Genomic DNA, 15,525 nt, shown 5'->3' on the forward strand with positions numbered 1-15,525 from the left:
TCACCCTCAATCCCATGTCTCTGAATTTTTTCCAACAGCCTACCATGTGGAACCTTATCAAAGCCTTTACTGAAGTCCATGTATACCATGTCAATTGCCCTTCCCTCATCTACATGCTTGGTCACCTTCTCAAAAAACTCAATAAAATTTGTGAGACATGACCTGCCCTTGACGAAACCGTGTTGACTATTTGTTTGACAAACAAATTGTTGCTTGCTAGATGATTATAAATCTTATCTCTTACAATCCTTTCCAAACCTTTTCCTACAACAGAAGTAAAGCTCACTGGTCAATAATTACCTGGTCATCTCTACTGCCCTTCTTGAACAATATTTGCAATCCTCCTCTCCTTTGGTACTAGACCTGTAGACAATGACGGCTCAAATATCAAAGCCAAAGGCGCTGCTATCTTCTCCCTAGCTTCCCAGAGAATCCTCGGATAAATCCCATCTGGCCCAGGGGACTTGTCTATTTTCATTCCTTCTAGAATTGATAACACCTCTTCGTAACTAACCTCGATCCTTTCTAGTCTAATATCTCGTATGTCATTCTTCTCCTCTACAATATTCTCTTTTTCCTGAGTGAAAACCAATGAGAAATGTTTGTTTAGCATGTCTCCGATCTCCACAGGGTCCACACTCAACTTCCCACTTCTGTCTTCGACTGGCCCTGTTGCTACCTTAGTCATCCTTTTATTCCTCACATACCTATAGAAAGCTTTAGGGTTCTCCTTTATTCTATTTGCTAAAGACTGCTCATGTCCTCTCTTTGGTCTTCTTAACTCTCTCTTTAAATCCTTCCTAGCTAATCTGTAACTCTGCACCGCCTCATCTGAATCATCTTGCCTCATAAACACATAAGTTTCCTTCTTCTGCTTAACAAGAGATGCAATTTCTCTAGTAGACCACAGTTCCCTTACCTTATCATTTCCTCCCTGCCTGACATACCTATCAAGGACACGTAATATCTGTTCCTTAAACCAGCTCCACATTTCCGTTGTCTGCATCCCCTGCATTTTACTACCCCATTCTATGCATCCTAATTCTTGCCTAATCACATTATAATTGTCCTTGCCCCATCGATAACTCTTGACCTGTGGCATGTACCTATCTCTATCCATCCAGCACCACTCTAATCTACACTATGTACCCATCCCTTTCCATCGCTTATCTAAATGTAACTGAATTATGGTCACTATCTCCAAAGTGCTTATCTGCAACTAAATCAAACATCTGTCCTGGTTCATTATCAAGTACCAGGTCCAGTGTGGCCTCCCCTCTTGCCGGCCCTTCGACATACTGTATCAGAAAACCCTCCTGTACACATTGGACAAAAACGATCCATCCGACGTACTAAAGTTATAGCATTTCCAGTCAATGTTGGGAAAATTAAAGTCTCCCATAATGATCACCTTGTTCTTTTCACTCCTACCCAGAATAATTTTGCCAATCCTCTCTTCCACCTCTCTGGAACTCTGTGGAGGCCTATAAAAAACTCCAAGCAGTGTGACCTCTCCTCTCCTGTTTCTAACCTCAGCCCACATTACCTCAGTAGGCAATTCCTCATCAAAAGTTCTTTCAGCCACCGTTATATTATCCTTGACTAACAAGGCCATATCTCTCCCTCTTTTACCACCTTGCCTGTTCTTAATATAAGGTCTAAACCCTAGAACCTGCAACATCCATTCCTCACCCTACTCTATCCATGTCTCCGAAATGGTGCAACATTGAAGTCCCAGGTACCTATCCAAGCTCACCTACCTTATTTTGGATACTTCTGGTGTTGAAGTAGACACACTTCAAACCAACTTGCTGTCTACCAGCACATTCTTGTGTCCATGAAATCCTGTCCATGTCCTCCCTACTCTCATCCTTCTGTGCACTGTAACTACACCTCAGGTTCCCATCCCTCTGCTGAGCTACTTTAAACCCACCCGAATAGCGCCAGCAAATTTCCCACCCAGGATATTAGTACCTCTCTGGTTCAATGAAGACCATCCTGTTTGTACATGTCCACCTTCCCCAGAATGAGCCCCAATTATCCAAGTACCTGAAACCCTCCCTCCTGTACCATTCTTGCAGCCATGTGTTCCTCCCTATTCCTTCTTCGCTATCACATGGCACGGGTAACAACCCAGAGATAACAACTCTGTTTGTTCTAGCTCTCAACTTCCACCCTAGCTCCTTGAAATCCTGCCTTCCATCCCTTTCCCTCTTTCTACCTATGTCATTGGTACCTACATGGGCCACGACTTGGGGCTGGTCACTCTCTCCCTTCAGGACCCCAAAGATATGATCCGTGACTTCACGGATCCTGGCACCTCGGTGGCAACACACCAACCTTGAGTCTTGCTTGTTCCCAACAAACCTTCCACCTGATCTTCTAACTATTGAGTCCCCAATGACTAATACTCTACTCCTTTCCCTCCTTCCCTTCTGTGCAACAGGGACAGGACACTCAAGCACCTCAACCAGAGTATGGATGAGACTGACTATTAAGTATTCCAGAGTACAAAGCAAATAGAAAAGATAGAAAAGGAATGAAAGAAGGAAGGATGACATTATTGGTTAAGGAGACCCTTGTAGTGCTGGAGAAAAAAGAAAATGTCTCTGAGGGTTCAAAGACAGAATCAATTTAATAAAGACTATGAAAAAAAGTGACAACGACATTTATAGGTACAGGTTATGGACTGCCAACTAGTGAGAAGGATGTCGAGGAAAAGATTTGCAGGGAAATTACAGAGATATGTCAACACTGTAGAGTAGTTTAACAGAGGACATCAGTTCGTCAAACGTAGACCAAGGTATTGGTAGGGGCAAGAAGGGGTAAGTGTTTCTGGATTGTTCTCAGGAGTTTCCTACAGTTCTATGTGCCCAACAAGAAAAGATGCACTGATGGACCTGTTTCTTAGAAATGAGGTGGGCCAAGTAAATCAGGTGTCAATGGACAATCATCTAGCAGACAATGTTCATTGTATTTTAAGGTTTAAAATGATGATAGAGAATGACATTAGTCAATCTATAGTGAGAAAATTAAATTGGCTAAGAGTGGACTTCAATGGGTCAAATATGGAGCTGGGCAGGATTGACTGGAATGAGAGGGTGGCAGGACAAACGATAACTGAACTAAGAAGTTAAGATAAAGAAGATAAAGTGTCCTTATGACAGGTGCAGATAAATAATACAGAAAGTTCAACAGGGACAGAGCAAAGCACATAAGTGAATTATAGAGAAATTATGAGAAAGACAGGCAGCCAACATGAAAAGATGATCCAAAGTTTCCCACAGGCACATCAAAAATATAAGAGTATCAAAATGAGGAGTAGAGCTCATTCGAGGCCAATAGGGACTTACACATGGAGACAAGGAGCATAGCTAAAGTGTTAACTTAACAGTTTGCACCTATCATTATCAAAAAAGGAGATTTTACCCAACCTATAGAGACAGGGGGAAAAACTGTCACTAGAAGGATTCAAAATTGATGAGGAAGAAATGTTGGATACATTGATAGTACTTACAGTTGATAAAGCAGGTGATTGGATAAGATGCACCCAAGCAGATTGAAGGAAGTGAAAGGAGAATTGAGTGACAACTTTGAGTCTTCCCTAGACTTGGGGAAGGTGCTAGAAGACTTGAGAATCTCAAAGATTAAGATCTTGATCAAGAAATAATGGAAGGATAAACTCAGCAATTGTGGACTGGTCACTGTAAGCTTTTTCTTTCAGTTTTATGCTGTGTCTGACTTCCTTTATCAGCCATGATTACTGCAATCTCCCCTTAGTACATTTTTTCTTCCTTTGGAGGAATTCCTACTGTGCCTCCTGAATTACCACCAGAAATTCTCACCTTTGCTGCTTCATTGGTTTTCCTCCTGGACAGCCCTTCTAATCAACTTTGCTTAAGAAAGGATGTAAGGAGAAGCATGGGAACTGTAGACCTGTGGGTTTGATTTCGATGCTGCATAAGTTGTTTGAGGTGAAACTGATAGATAGGATAAATATGCATTTGGAGAGGCAAGGAGTAATTAAGGATAGTCAGCAGGATTTTGTGCGAGGGAAATCATGCTCACAAACTTGATTGAGCTTGTTGAAGAAGTAACCAAGAAGTTTGATGAGGACAGAGTGATAGACATTATTTACTTGGATTTTAGCAAAGCCTTTGACAATTTAGATCACATGGGTTTCAATGTGAGTTCGTCAATAAGACACAAAATTGGCTTAGTGACAAGAGATAGAGAGTGATGGTGGAGGGTTGCTTTTTGGACTCAAGGCCTGCTACCAACAGTTTCCACAGGGATCGGTGCTGAGTCCACTTTTGTTTCTCATATATATAATACACTTGATGAGGATAGAGAAGGCATGGTTACTAAGTTTGTGGATGACATCAAAATTGGTGGTATAGCAGACAGTGAAGATGGTTACTTAACATTTCAGAGAGATCTTGATCAATTGGGTCAAAGAGCTGAGGATTGGCAGGTGGTATTTAATTCAGATAAATATGAGGTTTTGTGTTTTGGTAAAGCAAACAAGGGCTGGAGTTATACAATTCAAAGTAGGGCCTTGGGTGGTGTTGTCGAACAGAGAGACCTGAGGCTTGGGTGCATAATTCTGTCTTTCTTGTTGACAGGGTGATTAAGAAGGCATTTAGTACGCTTGCCTTCATTGCTCAGACTTTTGAGTTTAGGAGTCGGGTTGTCATGTTGAGATTGTACAGGATGTTGGTAAGACTTTGTCTGGAGTGCTGTTATGTTCTGGTCACCTTGTTACAGTGGGGATATTATTAAACTGGAGAGAGTTCAAAAGAGATTTACCAGAATGTTGCTGGGAATGGAGGGTTTAAGTTATATAAGGAGAGGCTGGATGTGCTGAGACTTAATTTCACTGGAGCTTAGGAGGTTAAGGGATGACCTTATAGAGGTTTATAAAATCATGAGGGGTATAGACATGATGAAGGCAAGTATGTTTCCCCAGGGTACGGGATTTCAAGACTGGGGATATATTTTTAAGGTGAAAGAGGAAAGATTTTGAAAAGGGGCATGAAAAGCAGTTTTTATTACACAGACAGTGGTTCACAGGTGGAATGAACTTCCAGAGGAAGTGGTGGCTGCAGGAATGGTTTCAACATTTAAGGAATATTTGGATGAGTACAAGAATAAGAAATATTTGGAGGTAAATTGGCCAAGCGCAGGCAGTTGGGACTAGTTTAGTTTGGGACTGTGGTCAAAAGGGTCTGTCTCCCTACTAAATGACTCTGACTCTAACTCTGGCCAACTCCTCCCCCTTGTCTTTAGAGTTACCTTTACTCAACAGTAATACTGTTACAACTGATTGAAATTTCTCCCTCTCAAACTGTAGGGTAAATTCTATCATATTATGGTCACTGCACTCTAGAGGTTCCTTCACCTTAAGTTCCTTAATAAAGTCTGCCTCATTACACATCACTAAATCCAGAAATGCCTGTTCCCTGGTGGACCCTACTACAAGCTGCTCCAAAAAATCCTTCTCATAGACATTCCATGAGTTCCTTTTCTTGAGATCTGCTACCAATCTGATTTTCCCAGTTCACCTGCATATTGAAGTACCTCATGATTATTGTAATACTGCCTTTTTTACATGCCTTTTCAGTCTCCTAATGTATTTCTTCTCCACATCCAGATAACTGCTAGGAGGCCTGTCCACAATTCCCATCGGGGTCTTATTCATTTGCAGTTCCCCAACTCTATCCACACAGATTCTATGCCGTCCAACTCTATGTTACTGCTTGCTAATTACATTTCTTACTAACAAGGCAAACTGGCTCCCACTGCCCATCTGCCTATCCTTTCAGTAGGACATGTATTCTTGGATATTTAGTTCCCAGCCTGATCCACTGCAGCCACAAGTGATACCCACAACATTGTCCCTGCCAGTTTCAATCCGCACTACAAGCTCATTTCCCTTGTTTCGTATACTGTGTGCATTTAAGTTCAACACACTCAGTGCTTCATTGACTGTCATCCCTCTCATAGTTGTCCCATGACCTGCTCTGCCTGGCTAGATTCATGGGCCTTTCCGTACTCTGTCCTATTACTTGCTGAGCAAATGTTAATAACCTCTGCTGAACCCTCCCACCCTTTAATTATCTTAGTGATCCAGGCCTTGGAATGCAGGTGTCAATTTCAAACTTTTCAGATGACATGAAACTTAGAAGGAATGTAAACTGTGCGGAATTCCAAAAGGAGGCTGTATAATTTCACAGTATTGAACATGATTTGGAGAGGCCAGTGTTGGACTGGGGTGTACAAAGTTAAAAATCACACAACACCAGGTTATAGTCCAGGTTTAATTGGAAGCACTAGCTTTCGGAGCGCTACTCCTTCATCAGGTGGTTGTCTGATAGATGTTGTGAATTCTGCTGTGTGTGTTTTTTGTGGCTATGAATTCTTGCAGTCAAACAGGAGCTGAAGAGTTATTTACAAGTAAAGATGATTGGTTCTCAGCTAAATGAGCAGGTTGGGATTGGAAACAAGTTACAAAGACACATGCACACAGAGTGGAGATAAATTTCACAGAATGGTGTGCTGCTGTTCTCCCCTGCAATAAGAAAACTCAGTTTAAAGAAAACCTTACCTTTCCTGAGGCAGTTATTGTGAGCTGTGACTTTTGAATTGATAAATCAGAATCATTTTCCATGTGAATCAGTTAATCTGTACTTCTTACAAACCATTGAAGTTGTCGAGGAAAAGCTACCTGAACATAAAGGGCCTAGTTGGGAACGTCTCGACATCAGAATTGGGAAACAAAGACCAATGAATCAACTTTCTAATTTTTCTTTATCTTTGCTCACAACCTATTACCCCTATATGTTTGTGTGTGGGTGTTTAAAAGAGGAATTAGAGATTTAGTTAGTAGTGTTATACACCAATAATTTATGTCAGTTTATCTGTCATTACAGTCTAATTACTTATAAGAATATTTCTTCTTCAGTATAGAAGCCTATTCCAAGTTTTCTATCAACTGTGGTCTGAAAATCAGGTAAATTGGGGGTATTTAACACTGAAGCTTTGGTGTAGTATGATGTGCCAAATGGCTTCTTTGTTCATCTTTACACCTGTGATTCAGTGAGTAGAGAGTCTGCTGTAGACTAGGTCCAATGAAAGTTCGTAGCAGTGACTTGATCCAGGATCTAGTGTGATTTGATTCACAACAGGATTGCACCGAAAGACCATAAGATTTTCTTTGACCTTTGTTCTGAGCCATGCAGGACAATAGTTTTCTAGGCTACTTCTCTGGTTTAGGTGAAGTCATCTGTTCTTGGCAGGAGCAGCAGCAGTGTCTCTACATGAGGGAGATCCAGGAATTGGATAACAATCAAGGACCTTTTGTTAGAAACACATAAGCATTGTGTGAAGATAGGATGAGGCCTGTAAGAAATGCTTGGACATTGTATGTAGATAGGAAAAGGCTTGGTGATGGCATCTTCTATAGTCAACTAACTGATCAACATTGCCATTCTTGCCTGATACAAAGATTGTGAACATTTTTACAAGGATCCAAAGAGTGACGAAGCCTCTAACACCATAGTTCAGACGTGAAATCAATACCAACAGGAATCAATTAGAGATAAGTAAATAATAAAACATTCACAGTCATTTATTTCAGAAACTATAGTAAAATATCAGAAACAATTGATTGAACTGACATATGATTACATTCATGTGGGCTAACAAGCTATTGGATTCCAAACTTACTTTCATTCAAGGCACAAAAACGTAGGCATTCCTCAATTATATAATTGTATATATAAATTCCAAGAATTTTGAAAGTTTGATCCTGACTTTAATCCAAAACCTTTGAAGCTAAAATAAAAACTGTAATAAGTAGAACAGACTTTTTTTAACGGCATTTAGCGCAGCAGGCACTTTGAATTTAACTCATAATTTCTGTCCTAATTTGCTCCTGACAGATCTGACAGGCAGTGCTGAATACTTCAACACACAAAAACTTGCATCCACAAGTATAAAGGAATGTGGATGTTTGCCTTCGGGTTAAATAGACACAACTGTCACTCACTTAAAAGGAGAAGAGTAGAGTTGCATCATCAAATGGTAGATTTAGATGCAGCAGCATGTCACTGACCTTAATGTGAGCAGTTTGTCATTTATTTTTCTCCAGATTCAGGAAAAACTTTGAAAAAAAAACTGCATTTGGAAAGGCTGAGAGAAAAGCAAGCCGGGAAAAGAAATCCTGTTAGCTGTAAGTCAGCAGTTGTGCTAAGCTTGGCTGATTAATTATTGCTCATAATTTGTGTTAGGATTAATTAACTAATTAGAGACGAATGTCTGAAGGCAAAGTTATGGCTCTGCTTGTCAAACCCAGGGCTTTAATTATTTTGATATTTTTTCATTTTAATCACCCACTGAATCAGTAGCACATTGTCAGCTGTTGTAGCTGGAGCAGGCACAAGGAATTAAGTGATTGTGGGTAACGTGCTGCCACTCTACCCAGGATAGCTATTAAAGAAAAACATTTTCAGCAAAATCAGCCATTATTAGTTTGGTGATAAGAGAACCACTGCAATCATACCACTTGCTGTGCCATAAGTAAGCCATTGCTTAGATGTTGATTGATCACTGATTAAGCAGTTCTGCTGGTGCTTGTGTGTAAGATAGTGTGTGTTGCCACAGTTACACTGTCCCCAGTACAGTAACTACAATTAAATTCTGAGGCATGCTGTATGTATGCCTAAACTTTTAAAATATTTCACCAAACATGTTTATAAAGATTTCAGCAGGTCAGGCAGCATCTGTGAAGGGAAATCAGAGTTAACCTTTTGGATCTGGTGATCCTTCCTCAGAACTGCCTTCATCTTTGCAGCTGTTGCCAGACCTGCTGAGCTTTTCCAGCAGTTTTTGTTTCTGATTTACAGCACCCACAGTTTTCACTTTTTATATTTATGAAGATGGTGGTTGCAGCAGATGCATATAATCCATTGTGTTGCTCATACATGGATACATACTCTCAAGTTTGCCTCTGTAAATAAATGTCTAAAGTAAACCTAAAGATTGACTGGAAAGTCGGCTGTTACAGAATTTGAAATGCATTACAGCAGCTGGATTCAATGAAAAGCTTTGTCAAATCACTGGGACAGGAAATTGGATCCTATCTACATTCATGGACATGCAATGGGAGAAGAATGTCTTCAGATCTTTGGCTAGCACAGATAAAGAATGTTGAGGATTTGGAGTGGGTTTACAGTTATATACTTATAGAGCTGTACAGCATGGAAACAGACCCTTTTGTCCAATGTGTCCATACTGACCAGATATCCTAAATACATCTAGTCCCATTTACCAGCAATTGGCCCATATTCCTCTAAATCCTTCCTATTCATATACACATCCAGACGCCTTTTAAATGTTGTAATTGTACCAGCCTCCACCACTTCCTCTGGTAGCTCATTCCATACACGCACCACCCTCTGTGAAAAAGTTGCCACTTAAGTCCCTTTTAAATCTTTTACCTCTCACCTTAAACCTATGCCATCTAGTTCTGGACTCCCCCACCCCAGGGAAAAGACCTATTTACTCTATCCATGCACCTCATGATTTTATAAATCTCTATAAGGTCACCCCTTTAGCCTCCAATGCTCCAGTGGATGTAGCCCCAGTCTATTCAGCCTCTCCGTAAAGTTCAAACCCTCCAACCCTGGCAATTCTCCCAACTACTCTTAGTGAGAAGGGATGGTAGACAGAGGTTCACTGACTATTACAGAAACTGATATTTGAATTGTATCACACTCTTATTCATAACTGTTCAGGAAATATTTCTTCCTCTGATCCAATGTTTTCACTCTAACATTTTGAGCATTAATCCTTGTACTGGAAGTTGTCATATTTCTGCACCAGTCTCGTTCATCAGAGGCTGGCAGGGAAGCACAAAAATTGGTCATTTTCGTAATTAGTCAAGTGACACATATAACCACCAGATTACCACAGAAATCATTGACTTACATGAACATATAAGCACAAAATCAAAATATCAAGATAAACAACCTGATTTCCCATTGCATTGTTCATAGATACAAAATGTGCTTTCCGCATGATATTTTTCAATTTATCTTTTCACTTCTGTGTTTCTTTCCACAACATTTCCTTTGCATTCCACTGTTTTTCTCTTTCCTTAATTATCTGTGGGCACTTCCCCCCACCCCCCCTTCTCTCTCTTTTTCTGTTTCCACTGTTTTTATCCATGCTTCCTCTAACACTTGTGAGCATCTACTTTCACTTTCGTATCTCCCCATATCCTAATACAGCTTTCATCATTTTCTGATGCAATGAATTTTATTTTACACAATAAATTTACACAACAGGATGCCAATTAATATGTGTGAAATTATTGGTCTCTGTGTCAGTCAAGTGAGGAAAGATTATTCAGAAGCTATAAGAGCTGAGAGAGAACTACGATGTTGATGCATGATGTTGAAATGGAATCAGGGTTCCATGTTTAACAGTGTCACAAATAATTGGAATGATCTATTATATGGGATATCTGAGAGGAATCTATTCTTAAGCAGAAACACGTATCACCCTCATAAAGATAAATATGAGCAAAACAAAAAGCGGTGATTCAAAAGGGAATGCACTTTTGTGGGGTCTTATTATATCCTACAATAATATGGCATATCATTATTCAGTTTGAAGTGCAATGATTGCTGTTATTTTAATAGACAGCAGGCGTTTTGTGAAAAATAATAACCCAGTTTTAGCGTAACCAGTAAGGTATAATAGTGAGATAGAGAAATCATTTTCAACCTTGTGATAAATTATTGCAGATTACTGTTGAGTGAACACAATCCCAAACACCTGAAAAATGTTTTCTCCATCCACTCTCACTTAAAATGTTCACTCATAATTGGGGGGCAGGAGTGGGCCAGAGACATTTCTCTAGTCTCTCATAAAAGTCTATTTCTCACATGTGAACTTATGGTCATTTACTTCAAATAACTGAGAGCAAATTTTTCAGAAAGCTGAATCTTCCAAGGAGTGGCAATCACAGATGGTTTGCCACTCTGCCCCATTTCTACTTCTCCTACTCTGGAACACTGTGCGTCTGAGCTGAATTTTTGATTTTGATCTCCTCAAATATGTGGAGCATAATGTGCTTAGGAAGCTTTACAATACAGAACCAAACCCAAAACTAGCAGACACAACGCAACCAAAAACTATAGCCACATTACCTTACATCAAAGACGTATCAGAAATGACTTCCATTCTACTCAGACCTCCTGGCATCATGGTAGTCCACAAACCTACCAACACCCTTAAACAGTGACTAATGAACCTAAAAGATCCATTAGATACTACCAGCAAAACTAATGTCATTTACAAGATACCATGCAAGAAGTGTAAAAAAAACACTACATCAGACAAACAAGCAGGAAACTTGCCACCAAGATACACAAACACCAACTAGCCACCAAAAGACATGACACACTATGGCTTATTTCTATACATACAGACATAGAAGGACACCACTTTGACTGGGACAACACACACAACCTCGGACAGGTGAAACAAAGCTACACATGAGAATTCTTGGAGGCATGGCTCTCTAACCAAAACTCCATCAATAAGATGGACTTAGATCCCATCTACTTTCCCTTGGAAAAAAGAACCAGAAATGCCATCATCCATTTTAAGAAACCAAGACCTATGCATAGAGAGGCGGGACATACCACCAGTGCTTCATCGGACACTCTCACTGATGATGTTACCTGGTATGGTGATGAAACATCTGAAAACAAGCCTTCCAGCTCAGCGAGCTAACTTACATACTTATCATCAACCTGAGCTACAAATCTTCTCAAAAATCGTTTACAATACAGTGCTAAGGTCAAGCCACGGCCTTTTCTTTCAGTAGTAACTTTTGTATTCTGGAACATAAATGTTCAAATGTCTTTAACAAGGAGAGGAGGTAGGTAGTTAAGTAAGTGTGTGTGGGAGTAAGGGGGGGATAGTGAAGGAGATGCACGTAGAGGGGCCATTGGATGGCTGTACATGATTGTAAGGGTTTAAAAGTGTCAGATAGGTGTGAAGGTTCAGATGTAAACTTTGCCTAGGCCAGACCTCAGAAAGAGGGTGAGGATTTCGGTTGTGAACTGGGCATTTGGGAGGGTGAAGGTTTTGGGTGTCAGGGAGAGTGGTGCAGTTAGGTGTTGAGGGGTGTGTATTTTTCTTTTCTAAAATTAATTTGCACTTGTCTTTAGTGACATTCAATGTTAGGTCAATGGAGTGGTGGTTGGGTAATGGTTGGGTCAGAGAGTAGTTGAGTGCTGGAGGGACATGTTTTGGGTACGCCTCAGGTACATCAAGAACACAGTCAGGTTTCAAGCAAGGAAAGGATTTTGTCTATCATGGTAGAAGATTGGATGAACAAGGAATTAGAGTGGGCATTTATATTAAGTTCATCTTCCCAACAATTCTCCATAAAATTAAACTTTTCTCAAACATTTTAATCCCTTGCACTATCCTACCTACCCATTACTGCACAGAGGGATTTGTGAGTCCTTTTGCATAACTCATGCAAAGCTTGTTCAGCAGGAAAGGCAAGTGAAATGTTGGCCGTTATTTCAAAGAGAATGTAATATAAAAATGGATAAGTATTGTTAAACATATGAAAGATGAAACTTTATTGCTGGAACAGCACAGCAGGTCAGGCAGCATCCAGGGAACAGGAGATTCGACGTTTCGGGCACAGGCCCTTCTTCAGGAGGCAGAGAGCTTCTTCAAGGAAGGCATCCTTGTAAGAGGATTCGCAGTAGGTTGAAATCTTCGAGGAGAAAGTGAGGTCTGCAGATGCTGGAGATCAAAGTTGAAACTTTATTGCTGGAACAGCACAGCAGGTCAGGCAGCATCCAGGGAACAGGAGATTCGACGTTTCGGGCACAGGCCCTTCTTCAGGATTCCTGAAGAAGGGCCTGTGCCCGAAACGTCGAATCTCCTGTTCCCTGGATGCTGCCTGACCTGCTGTGCTGTTCCAGCAATAAAGTTTCAACTTTGATCTCCAGCATCTGCAGACCTCACTTTCTCCTCAAACATATGAAAGAGCCTTGTTAGACCACAGCTGGAATACTGTCAGCAGTTTTGGGCTCCTTATCTAAGGACCGATGCATTGGTGTTGAAGGCAGTCCAGAGGAGGAAATGAATAATTGTCTATTGAGTACGTTGAACCTGTACTCATGGGATGTTCGAAAAATGAAAGATAACTTTATTGAAGTAGATAAGATTCTTAGTGAACTTGTCAGGGTAGATGCTGGGAGGTTGCTTTCCCATACAGAAGAATCTAGGACCAGAGAGCATAATCTCAGAATAAGGAGACACCTAGCTAGGTCAGGCATGAGGAGGAACCTATTCTCTCAGAAGATTTATAGACTTCTTTACTGCATAGGGTTGTTAAGACTGAGTCATTCTGGATATTCAAGACTGTGATATTTTAACCAGTAAGGGAACTGAAGATCAAGTGGAGTTGAAAATTATCAAATTGACCATGATCTCACTGAATATGGAGCAGACTCAGTGTGCTGAATAGCTTATTTCTGTGCTTAAGTCAGATCATCTTATGTTGAGTCTAAATATTGAGACTCTGTTCCTTATGCCACCAAACCCAAATTACCTGTAGAAAATTTACATTAAACTGCAGTGGTGTAAAGCCCAGTGATTTGTTTTCAACTGTTCCACTGCTCACTTTATATTGTCTAAAACAAATTCCTCCCCTTTGAGAGCTTCATCACTTATGGAATTTGCCTCATGTCCATTCCAGGTCACATGAACAGAAAACAGTTCTAAGGAAAAAAAAATGAGATTGATTGTCATACTTATTAATAAAATTTGAATATACTTTTATAATTAACCAGTAGGGGTAGAGGTTCCTATGTACCCATTCTGCTCAGTCGCATGGAAAATGTAATCTTTCATCTTTGAAAGATTTCACTTTATCCATTTTAAACTCAATCACTACACAATATCAACCCCCACCTCCCCTCCTCCCCCTCCCCCCTCCCGCACCCCTGACTAAACTCCTCACCATAGCCCAAAAAAATCAACTTTAATTTGTGCTTAAAAAGTATCAGGCCCCAAAACACAGCTATATTTTGTAGATAACAGGATTAGCTCGGATGATGATAATGAGTTGGTCAATTTGCCCCTGGCAATTGCTTAACACCAGAAGAGTGCTAATCCTCTAAAGCTTTGATGTCTTATACTTTCTGTCAGAGTACAGCACACCCTATTTTATCCTTGAGCTGGCCACCTCTTTAAAGAGTACATTGGATCTTCATTAGTTGTGCACATTACCAAGGTGACTCCCTAGCACCTGAAACACTTCAGGGTGAAGCAAACATAAGTAGCCATTTTCAACATGTGTCTTTTGTTGCATTGTCATTATTGCTTCAGAAAAAAAAGGATGAGGTCTTAACTGGTTACATGTAATAATTCAACTTGTTTTGAGAAATATGCTATTTTTGGCAAAACAAATCTCAATTTCCTAAAATTATATTTTTGTTACATATTTAGATTATTAAATATTGGCAGTTTAAAAATAATACTTAAAGTATCTAGTTAACAGCCAGACCTTTATAGTATGCATCAGTTTGGTGGTTGCTATTGTGTTAATATGAAGTGATTTTGGAATGAATATTGTAAAACTGTTGGGGTCATTGAGAAATCAGGTCAACAGTCTCATTACAGTCCATACTAAAGTCAGGACACAAGTTAGCACCACTAAAAGGTAACTTTTAGAATTGAGTTGTTGATGGCCATTAGACCTTTTTTATTCTAATGTTTTCACCCTTAACACAAAGCAAATAATCCTTTCATCCTCTGGCTTCATAGATAGAATCTTACAGAATTAATTGTCACTAGACAGAGCAATGTAAAGCTTTGTATCTAAGCCTATATCTCCCAGACCAGTACTTCAAGTACAATTTGCCCCTTAAGCTGATCATATTTCACAAGTTATTGTAGACTGAAGGTGATTGAGCAATACATTGGTGTGTTACAGTGAAGGAAAACCCAAGATAATAATGTGCTTATGTCCCAAAAAATCTGAATACATTTATATAAAATAATACCATATCATTGATTCATAGAATGGTTGTAACACAAAAGGCATAACCATCTGATGAAGGAGCAGTGCTCTGAAAGCCAGTGCTTCCAAATAATCCTGTTGGACTATAACCTGATGTTGCGTAATTTTAAACATTTTAGATTTGAAAGTGTAATTGTACAGAACTCGTAAGAAATTACAGAGCACTTGGGTTCAAAATTTTCACAAGATCACAAGAGTTTCAACGTAGCCAGCATCCAGGCATAGATGGGGTCTAAGCCTGCATTTTGATAATCAATAAGGAGTAAGCCATTTTTTCTCCAACAGTAGACATGATCCTCACAAGGATCCTATTCAAATACCTAAAGACAGCTGATGTTCTCTCAGAATCTCAGTGTGGATTTAGGGCTGACCATGGGACTGCTAATCTGGTCCTCGTAGAG

Source organism: Chiloscyllium plagiosum, unplaced genomic scaffold (assembly GCF_037043375.1).
Source record: "Chiloscyllium plagiosum isolate Xiang-an unplaced genomic scaffold, Cpla_swu_hap1 HiC_scaffold_3, whole genome shotgun sequence".
Lineage (NCBI taxonomy): Eukaryota > Metazoa > Chordata > Chondrichthyes > Orectolobiformes > Hemiscylliidae > Chiloscyllium > Chiloscyllium plagiosum.